Source organism: Littorina saxatilis, linkage group LG17, assembly GCF_037325665.1.
Source record: "Littorina saxatilis isolate snail1 linkage group LG17, US_GU_Lsax_2.0, whole genome shotgun sequence".
Classification (NCBI taxonomy): domain Eukaryota; kingdom Metazoa; phylum Mollusca; class Gastropoda; order Littorinimorpha; family Littorinidae; genus Littorina; species Littorina saxatilis.
In genome coordinates, this window is record NC_090261.1 from 36612872 (window position 1) to 36624370 (window position 11499).

The 11499-nt window shown below is 43.3% G+C and overlaps 1 protein-coding gene across 1 annotated transcript in view; it reads right to left on the bottom strand.

Annotated features, from left to right (window-relative positions):
* LOC138953834 (NPC intracellular cholesterol transporter 2-like) overlaps positions 1-10279 on the bottom strand; it is a 25345-nt gene extending 15066 nt beyond the window's left edge. Inside the window, exon 1 of the mRNA XM_070325781.1 lies at positions 10157-10279. The gene's annotated coding sequence lies outside the window, so the exon portion shown is untranslated. The remainder of the gene's footprint in view (positions 1-10156) is intronic.
* Positions 10280-11499: the final 1220 nt, after the last annotated feature.

An 11499-nucleotide genomic window follows, 5' to 3' on the forward strand; every position in this document is an offset into this window, starting at 1 on the left:
CGCAGCTGGAAGAGTGCAGGAGCGACAACGTTCTCGTCGGCCCAGAGTCACCACACAAAGAGAGGATCGCTTCATTCAGAGGCAGGCCATGCAACAAAGAATGGCTACGGCAAACAACATTAGGCAACGCTTACAAGCTACCACGGCAACACTGTTGTTAGTGGTCAGACGATCCGAAACCGCTTACACAACTTTGGCTTGCGTGCAAGGCATCCAGTCCGAGGAACAACCCTGACGGCTAATCACCGAGCAGCTCGCCGAGCCTGGTGCACTCAACATGTGAGGTGGCAACGTCAGCAGAGGGCTCAGGTGTTGTTTACAGATGAGTTCCGCTTTTGCTTGGAACCTGCTGATGGTCGCATCCGAGTGTGAAGGCGTCGCGGAGAGCGCTTCGCAGAAGGCGCTGTTCTGGAACGACAGCGTTTTGGCGGAGGCTCTGTGATGGTCTGGGGAGGGATCAGCACACGTCAAAGCACACCTCTGTACCATGTAGTGGGCAACTTGACCGTTGTCCGCTACCAGAATGAGATCCTGCAACCCCTGGTCATTCCAGCCCTCCAAGCGATCGGCCCTCATGCGATTCTTCAGGATGACAACGCACCTCCCCATCGCTCTGCAGCTGTAAGCACCTTCATCCAGCAGGCCAGGGTCAACAGGATGATGTGGCCAGCCAACAGCTCGGACCTGAACCCCATAGAGCACATGTGGGACGAGCTTTGTTGTCGGGTACAGCAACATCACCCTCCTCCTGCCAATCTGGGTCAACTGCTGCAATGGCTCCAGCAGGAGTGGAATGGAGTTCCCAGAGCATACATATGCAACCTGATCCACTCCATGCGCCAACGATGTGTTGAATGCCTGGCACACAACGGAGGGCACACGCGTTATTGACACTGATTCACATTGTTGTGAATTCCATTTTCGAGGGTTGTCACGTTTGACACACTCTAGCTAAATTGTCGCTGCCGCGTTCGATCTTTGCTTTGTTTGTCATTACTCCTTGGTTGTTCAATTATATAATTTAAAAAAAAACCCAAAGAATTCGGTCTTGTCTGTTATGTGTGGCGTGCTTATAAAAAAGTTATCCTTAACTTTTTTTGAAGAGTGTAGAAGGAATTCGACCGGAAGATTATCTTGGGCGTTGGGTGTTTGTCGCTTACGACAAGATGGCATATCCCGGTCTAGTGGTAGACGTTGACAATCGAGAATACCTGGTGGACTGCTTGCACCAACTTGGAAAGGACAATTGTTTCTTTTCACCAAGAATGAAGGACACACTATGGTACCCCCATGAAGATATTCTGGCTGTCATCTCTGAGCCAGTTAAAAAAGATGGCTTCTCTGATCATTACACTGTAGATCTATTTGTATGGAATCATGTGCAAGAGAAGCTTTTCCGGAGACACACCCCGTAGCAGTCTGATGTGTTCACTCAACCTAGAGCTCGCTATCATAACAGACATTAAGTTCAAAGACGGTTACCTTTACACTTTTTCAGTCGTTCCTCTTGACTCGTTCAGTTTTATAAAAATGCCATGTGGAAAGGCATTCCAATTCTGCTTTTTGTTTGCTTAGTTTAATACCCAATTTTAAAAAAATGTAATTTTCAAACTTGCTTCCTTTTGTATGTGCAAATGTCTATCGTGTCACGAGCGTGTCCATCGTGTCACGAGCGTGTCCATCGTGTCACACTGCACACTAAGGCTTAATTTGCAAACCAAAGATGTTGTTTCATAATCAAGGGTTTTGGGTGCTTGTTGCCATCGTTTAGAGTTACTAATAAAAAAAGGTTTCACATAAATGTGTGCATTTGTTTCAGTTTTATGTGTGTTGACGTGTGCTGTGATTTATTACTTTTTCTTTCTACTCTATTATTTTCTGTAATCAATGCACTTTCTTTAAAACAAAACCCACATATTTTGATTTATTCCATTGAAGGCTGATCTGTGTGTTGTGTAACTGAAAATAAATGGACTGAGTGATTAAATTTATCATAAAAAAAATAAAAAACTTGTCCGTGACACGACGGACATTTTTACATGTGTACATTTTTTCACATTTTTGTATTTCTTCACATAGTTTTGTAAAAGTGGCAAGAAGCGACCTATGGAATACGCAATGTGTATAGTTCAACATAAAATTATTGCTGATTCCTTTGGTGAAGATTATTCCCTCCCGATTTTTTTTTTCATTTTTGCCCCAAAATTGAAAACCCCTTATATATAGTGCTTGTAATACCCCTTGCCCTTGAGTCGCGTGCGTCAACATACTGTCACTAGTTGTTGACAAAACACACTAACATGAATACAAAAGCTTTGGCGTTTCAGAGCTATGCATAGATAATATAGGCGGGGAACATTGCATGTACTCTATAATGCACTGACGCAAACAGGCGCAGGCATAAAAACATATAAGATTGCACACTTGTGCACACTGATTGATGCAATGAAAGGCACGAGTGCATGCGCGAAAAGATGCACACATGGCAGTGCACAGTACACATAACAGGCAGACATTCCATGCAATCTCTCACACACACACACACACACACACACACACACACACACGCGCGCGCGCGCGCGCGCATAGTTTGTGACCGTGATTGACTAACTGACTGCCTGCCTGCCTGCCTGACTGACTGACTGACTGACTGCCTGACTGACTGCCTGACTGCCTGCCTGCCTGCCTGCCTGCCTGACTGACTGACTGACTGCCTGACTGACTGCCTGACTGCCTGCCTGCCTGACTGACTGACTGCCTGCCTGCCTGCCTGACTGACTGACTGACTGACTGACTGACTTATGAATGTGGGGAGGTAGGTAGATCATTGAAGGGTATAACCCTCAGTCGTAAATTGTTATTTGCCCTGGGTGATGATAAAACTTCAGTTGGCCAGTGGCAGTTTATAAAGGGGCTGACCTTAACAAATGAGCTAACCCTAACGTATAACAAATTAGCTAACTGCGGTCGTCTGTTAATTGTCCAGCTGAGACGGCCAGCCACTGTTCAGTGTTACAATCAGCAGTCGCGAAGTCCGTCATTGTCAAGTCCAACACTCCGGCCCATCACTGGCCAGTTAAACAAACGCCTCGTGACCTCGGTCAACTGATGTTTTTTTTTATGTCCCTTGGTTTTGCTCGTAAGACTGTCACTCTTTCTCCGACACCGGCAATGTAGTCCCCCTTCCAATCCCTCATCGTCCGTCCTGCCCCAACCACCCCTCTCCCCATCCCCATCCCCTGTCCCTCGAAACTGACACCCACACTCTATAGATTTAATTCATTCTCTGGTTTTTCTTCGATGATTGTCCCTTTTTTCAACCCCTAATGTGCTATTCTCTCTCCCTACTTAGCACCCCCCCCCCCCACTCCCAACTAAGTCTTGTTCTGCCTCTTTTTCTGTTTCGAGGACTGTCACATTTTCTACCACCTTACGGTGCCCCACCCTTATTCTCTCTCTCTCGTGCTCCTACCTCCTGTTGATTTTGCTTTTGTTTTTGTGTTTTTTCTGGTCTTTTTTGTGGCCTGTTATTCCTTTGACGACTGTCACTTTTCTCAACTCGTTCAGTCCCCCCTCCTTTTTTCCCGTTCTCTTTTTCTCCCCGGCTTCGCCCCCACCCCCACCCCCACCCCAGCCCCTCCCCGCCCAACTGCTCTTCCGCTCACCATCTTTTTTGTTTCCAACAGCTTTCCTGTTTGAAGAAGGCGCACACATGGCACCCAGACGGAATTTCGTCGCAGTCTCCACCCTCTCACCTCCCCACCCCCCTTAACACCTCCCCCCCTCCCCTCTCCGTTCCACGCGTCCTGCTGGTCATTTTGCTTGCTTGATAGGTACAGGCACATGCACTGTGTACCTCTATGCATCTTTTATTTGTAATTAAGTGTTGACAAAAGATGTTGGGACAGAAGCAAGAGTATTCACATCCCATACAAATCAAACTTTGACAGAGTTATGTCCGGAATTGGTCTATTGTGACAGAGTTATGTCCGGAATTGGTCTTTTGTGACAGAGTTATGTCCGGAATTGGTCTATTGTGACAGAGTTATGTCCGGAATTGGTCTTTTGAGACAGAGAGGACCTCAGAAGGTGCAGAATGCATAGGGCGTGCTGTTATTGTTGTTGCTGTTGTTACTGGTGTTCCTGCCTCTGCTCGTTTTGTTGTTATTGTTGTTGTTGTTGTTGTTGTTGTTGTTGTTGTTGTTGTTGTTGTTGTTGTTGGTGTTGTTGTTGTTGGTGTTGTTGTTGTTGTTGCATGTCGTCGTCGTCGTCGTCGTACCGTAACAGCCAGCGAAATTAAGTTGTATTAAATGAATACACTCATCCTCAATAACTTTGCAAGTGTTTCCACATCAGCAGGAGCAGGAGAAGCAGTGCAACGCGGAACAACACCCATCCCCACTCCACCTCCACCACCCACTCTCCACACACACACACAGACAGACAGACACAGACACAGACACAGACAGACAGACACACAGATACACACACACACACACACACACACACAGACAGACACAGACACAGACAGACAGAGACAGAAAGACAGACAGACAAACAGACACACAGATATACACACACACACACACACACACACACACACACACACACACACACACACACACACACACACACACACACACACACACACACACACACACACAGACAGACAGACAAACAGACACACAGATACACACACACACACACACAAACACACACACACACACAAACACACACACATACAAACACACACACACACACATACAAACACACAGACACACATACAAACACACACACACACACACACACACACACACACACACACACACACACACACACACACACACACACACACACACACACACACACACACACTTCCTTCTCCCTTCACGACAAATCCGGCGTGTCTTACCTTCTGAAATAAATATGTCACCGTGACGGTACACCAAAAATGCCCGTCACGTCTGAACGACCCCATTACGAGTTTGTGTGATAGGTGAGAAGCAAGTCATACTTAAGGTAACCTTCCCCGACCAGGCAAACGGTTATAAATGGCTCTATAATGACCTTAAAATTGAGAAGAAAAAAGAACGTCAAGTCACGACAACACTTCAGTTAGCCCTTGTAGGACGAGTTGGTCGGCATATGCAAATTAGAAAATCATTGGTGAGCAAACAAATAATAAAGTGGTAACGATAAAGAAAAATAATACGTTATATGATAGGTGTTATTCGGCTTCTGTCGTGAAAAATAATAACACCACAGAACAAGCAAAAAACAACGTTGAAGGACTTAGCAGTTGCAATCCTATTCGTCCATAAAGAAACATAACAATTGACGACATCGAGATTCTGGACGCTTGGCAGTTGTGACGAAATAACAGTATTTTTTCATAGCTGTCTTATTATCAAGCTAACAAACATATTCAAATGAACCATAATATGACACGTGTATCATGATACACCAAACCCGAAGGAAAAATATTTTGTTTGTATGCGCCGTGAAAGAGCTTTATTTCTTGAAGGTGAGGTGAGACAAGCTGACCATACTATATACAGCTCAGTATGAATTAACACCGAAGACACGCCTTTGTTGGCGCCACAGGGAATAACCTCCTTTTGATTGTTTCCCGAAGATGCGAATTCATACAGAAAAGGATCGGAATAATTATTTCCAACAGGCTTTGCCTTCATACGTTACTTGTTATGGGGAGCTACTGAAGCAAGTCTTAACCAAATTTAAGCAAAGACTTAAATTCTAATAATGAGCTCCAATATGTATCTCTCGTTCCCACTTCACGTTATTGCTGAATTCGCGGATTCGTCAACATTTTTGCCCATTTCGCGTAATCGGCAAAACGCTGCCCATTTCGAGAAATCGAGTGCGTTTTGCCGAAAACGCGTAGAGGCCTCTAAAACTTGCCCATTGCGCGAAATCGGCAGCTCTCTTTACGGGGTCAGTGAAATCAAGTGACTGGTAACTCCTGATTAAGACGCTGCACGACGAAAGGCACAGTGGTTCATTAACTCCCTTGTGGACCAAAAAGAAGCTTTCACTGTCTTCGAGTTTTAACACATGAAAAAGTCCATGTCAGGCGCCTGTGCAAGAAAAAGTATTTCTCTCTGTGACGGTCCCGTTTGCACGCTGCAATATAGTCGGACTGCCATTCCAATGGAACTGAAGCGAAAGCGAGCAAAAAGGACACAACGGAGACAGAAAAAAACCTGTATCCGCCTTACAAAATGTTAGCGGACGATCTACTCCCGTTTTGTGACCCTGACAAGAAAAGAGAAAGGCAGTTGGGCAGATCTGTATACATGTCAATGTGTGGATTTCATGCTATACGAACGTTAACACGGGCACGGCAGGTATTTCTTCAAATCAAAGCCTCCTACGATTTGTCACAAATAGTTTTCAGTCCAGGATTGTTGTCCGTCCCGTGCGGGTGTGTGTGTGCGTGTCCAGCGATTTCCGTGGTGTGGAAAAGCTGTAGCCTAAAACAGCCACATAACATGCGATATTTTGATACTGCCGCATCCAAAGATCGCTTTTTTTTTTTTTTATCTCGAGGACGATTTCTCTGTCCAGTTGATACAGGCTCTGCGTTTTCTGCGTTTATCATTTCCCCTTCGTTTGTCTTGGGACAGTGTTCAAAGCAATCGGGAGTTTGAGGCTTTAGCGACAGTGGTGGTGGCCTGTGCCAAAGTAATGTCATTTCCCTTCTTTCAGCAGTTGGGGTCGGAGGGAAATGCATTTCAGCGGAGAAAGGGGGAGAAAGTTGGGCTTCGACACTGAGAATCATGTGAAGTTTTTATATTCCTTTTTCATCAACGTTTGATATATATGCGGGGGAGTCTACGGTGTGTGATTTTCCCCTTCATTGAAGAAACGGATGCTACGATCTGTGTTTTGTGGTGTGTTTAAGTTTGTTGTGGTGGTAATTCCGATGAAGTGGTGAGTTTCTACACTACAAGTGTAGTATTGAAATTAAGTTGTTTTGGTTTGTCAGAATTGTGGCTCTCAGGATGGTTGCTTGGTGGATTTCTTAATTTCTTTGACTTAATTCTTGGGTGTTACAAAATATGACGGTATTGGCGGAAAAACGAAATGGAAGAAGGAGAACGAACAAAACTGACACCTATCACGGTGTTGTTGTTGTTGTTGGTGGTGGTGGTGGTGTTGGTGTTGGTGTTGTTGATATGGATTTAGAGTCTCTGTTGTTGTTGTTGTGTAGGTAGTGGTCTTTTTTCCCGATTAGAGTGATAGATGTCCATTGCAGTTATCATGTTATTCTGCGTGAGATCCTGTGCCAATCAAATCTTGAAATAACAACAAAAGGCAGGGACAATTAAATCTGCATGACTATCGCGGCACGCGTGCATGCACGTGTGTGTATATGCATGTCTGTTTGTCTGTCTGTTGCATTTTCTCGGTTATACCGTCCAGGGAGTCTGTACGTCTGGGCATAACGTAGCTATAATTTCGTCAGCGACACTCCCGCTTTTTACGCCACCATAGAAATTCGACAAAAAGAGGTCCCATGAAGTCTCAATATTCACATAATATATATTACCCTCTCACGGTCAGTGACGCTCGTCCAATAAAATTATTAGCCCATGGCCACATCCGTGATCTTTCTAGCCCACTTAGAAAGCAAATCCTCATGTAGTCAGATTTATTCGCCTTGGGGAAAGTCGTAATCTCCGCTTTCTCGACTCGACGTGAGATGAATTTGACAGACAGTTTTGCTTTTCAGTTTGATACAAACTTCAGAATGTTATGAGCATCTCGTGTCCGCTTTTACTATGCTAAAGTCGTGGGATTGTAGATTATGGCAGCTTCACACTGACTGGGAAATATATTCAATATCGATATTTTTCATGGCAGGTAGGCACGCTTTTCGGTTCAAGGACAATTGAAGAAGTCAACGTCCGCTAGTGTTCTTACAATGTTATTTTTTAAATGACGGTTTTTTTTTACAATTTACACTTAATCTAAAGATTACAAAGTGAAACGACAAAACAACAAAATTCTTAAATAAACCATTGTGAACAAGATGTAGCAACTATAGTGTGAATGCAGATCCCCCCTTCCTCGTCACAACCCCCCCCCCCCCCCCCCTCATAAAAGCAACAACAAAACCCCAAAGAATCACCGCAGTATAAATAAACTGCCAGTGAAACACCCTAAAAACTAACAAAACTAAATCTGAAAGGAAACCCTTTATGCGCAAGTTGTAGCTCAACTAGAGTGATAGCTTCAAATTGTTGGTCTTGGGAAACACAATTCGTGACCGTTTTACGATTTCACAGAAGATATATAGCGTGTGATAGCAGAAAACAGAAGAATGCAATGTATAATGTTACAGAACAAGTGATAACCTAAAACATTTTAAAAACAGGCTGTTGGAAACCAATTGTGCACACGATCTAGCAACTAGAATGACATTCGTTTTACAAACTGGATTTTTTTCTTTCAAATACATGAAATATAAAATAAAAAATAAAATAAAAACAGCACGGTGTAGTCACACAATAGGTTACAAACTGCAACATCCTAAAATGAAACAACAACAAAACTTGAAAGAATCCATTGTGCACAAGATGTTGCAACTGGGGTGATGGCTTCAAACGGCTGGTCTTAGACAACACAACTCGTGGTCAGTTTACAGAGGTCTGTGCAAAGAGCCAGCCCAGAAAGTTTGACACTTTGCTGTTTGCTGGACAACTCCAACAATTAGCGGTTAACCACGGGAACAAGAGGTAAAAAGAACGCAGAAAAGACAAGAGAGAGGGAGAAAATGGTTCGCGATTGTACTGTTATAGGTTGACCAAGGGTGAGCAAAAAAAAAAGATGAAAAAATGGTAAGCACTTGTATACATTTCTTTAGGGTGAACAAGGGTGAACAAAACAAGAAGAACAAAACAACAGGAAAAGAGAAGAGAAACACTTGTTGTCAATTAGCGGTTAACAAAGAAAAACATTAAAAGAGTAGGGAAGAAGAGAAATACGTACAGAAGGGGAAAAATGAGTCTGGTTTACAATTGCAGGGTGACCAAAGAAAAAGAAGACAGAAAGAAAAGAGAAGAAACACACCAGTTCCAAACCAGCCGTTGACACAGGCCAGGAAAACAAAGACAAAACGAACTGAAATCAAAGAAAGATATGGAGAGACAATGGTTTATAATTAGAGATAGCACACGCACAAGCAGAAACAAGTCGCGTAAGGCGAAAATACAACATTTAGTCAAGCTGTCGAACTCACAGAATGAAACTGAACGCAATGCAATTATTCAGCAAGACCGTATACTCGTAGCATCGTCAGTCCACCGCTCGTGGCAAAGGCAGTGAAATTGACAAGAAGAGCGGGGTAGTAGTTGCGCTGAGAAGGATAGCACGCTTTTCTGTACCTCTCTTCGTTTTAACTTTCTGAGCGTGTTTTTAATCCAAACATATCATATCTATATTTCTTTTAATCAGGAACCGACAAGGAATAAGATGACAGTGTTTTTAAATTGATTTCGAAAATTTAATTTTGATAATATTTTTTATATATTTAATTTTCAGAGCTTGTTTTTAATCCAAATATAACATATGTATATGTTTTTGGAATCAGAAAATGATGAAAAATAAGATGAACGTAAATTTGGATCGTTTTATAAACAATTTTTTTTTTTTACAATTTTCAGATTTTTAATGACCAAAGTCATTAATTAATTTTTAAGCCACCAAGCTGAAATGCAATACCAAAGTCCGGCCTTTGTCGAAGATTGCTTGGCCAAAATTTCAATCAATTTGATGGAAAAATGAGGGTGTGACAGTGCCGCCTCAACTTTTACAAAAAGCCGGATATGACGTCATCAAAGGTATTTATCGAAAAAAAGAAAACAACGTCCGGGGATATCATTCCCAGGAACTTTTATGTAAAATTTCATAAAGATCGGTCCAGTAGTTTGGTCTGAATCGCTCTACACACACACCCACACACGCACAGACACACACACACATGCACCACGACCCTCGTCTCGATTCCCCCTCTATGTTAAAACATTTAGTCAAAACTTGACTAAATGTAAAAAAGAAGAAAACAAACAAAAAAGTACTGTAAAAAAAAAGGAAAAGGGCAAAGAAAAATGAGTTGGCTTGTGTTACTTACTCGACGATACCAGCGTATCGGCTTGCACAGCTTACATGTTGTCATGTCTTCGGTTTCCTGCAAGTGTTTCCGCCAGTATCATCGTAGAGGATGCCTTGATTATAACCCACCGTGCTCAGCTGTGTAATTAAAGTGCCAGGACAATCCGGAAAAAAATATGTCTGTGTACGAGGTGTAATTGAAGGCACACTCGTAATCGTGAAAACAGTTCGGTTCACCATTTCAGATCTGACGCGTGTTTCTTTCAGGCGAGATATTCTTTCGGCTTGCCACTTGCGAAGCTAGGAGGCGAGAGTGTCCATGAAACGGTTTAATGGTTAGCTACGCAAGAATTAAACACCATTGGTTGATACCGAAAAAGTCGTCTGCACTGGCCGGTCAAAAACCATGGACACCCAATCGGATGGGCAGCTGCGTGGCCGCCATGTTTTCTCGCCAAGCGAGCAAGCCCAAAGCTACCTAGCGTTCGAGGCGAGAATTCTAGCGTCACTCGCGGCGAGATGTGCCCAGGCATGTTCTTCCTCGCCCCACTCGTCAATCTCGCCTATTCTCGCCTGTAAGAAACAGGGGACTGGTCAGGCTCTTACACGGGATAAAAACCTGTCCTTACCTGGGCGAAGTCGACTACCCGAAGTATACTCCGCGAAGCTGGCCGCACGGAGCTATTGCAGTAAGTTTTCGGTAAAAAGACTACCCGAAGTGTACTCCGCGAAGCTGGCCGCACGGAGCTATTGCAGTAAGTTTTCGGTAAAAAGACTTGGTGAAGTCGACTTCGGGCTCAATTGAGGACAACCTTAAAACCATGCATCAAAGTTGATTCAATAATCTCATGAATAATTGATTGTCATGCATCTACTTGGTCACATACCAAAAATTAAAAGCCTGGGCGCTCTCTGTGCACCGATGGAATTTTTTTTATGAATGCATTGCGTAAAAGATACTAATTTTTTTGTTTTGTTGTTGTTTTGCCAAGCACATCATTGTGGGGCTTTTTATCAATAACATGCATCCGTCTACAATGTATCATCATTTATCCTTCAACATGTATATTAAATATGTAAATGGAAAGTATACAAGACATATATATATACAACATTAGGACATAACCGACAGACGGACATATAACATACCGTTCGCCTACAAGTAAGGCCAGAGCATAACATAACATGCAGATTACAATGCATTGCGTAAAAGATACTAATTTAATCCATTTAGAAATTCCAACTCACCAGAGCAAGCAGTCAGTGTGTTGAATTGTGGTATGTGTCCATGTGGAGGGATGGTCTTGTCCCAAATAAACGCCTGAAGGAGTGTGCTTTTAAGCAGTGATCGTACTGGCCCTT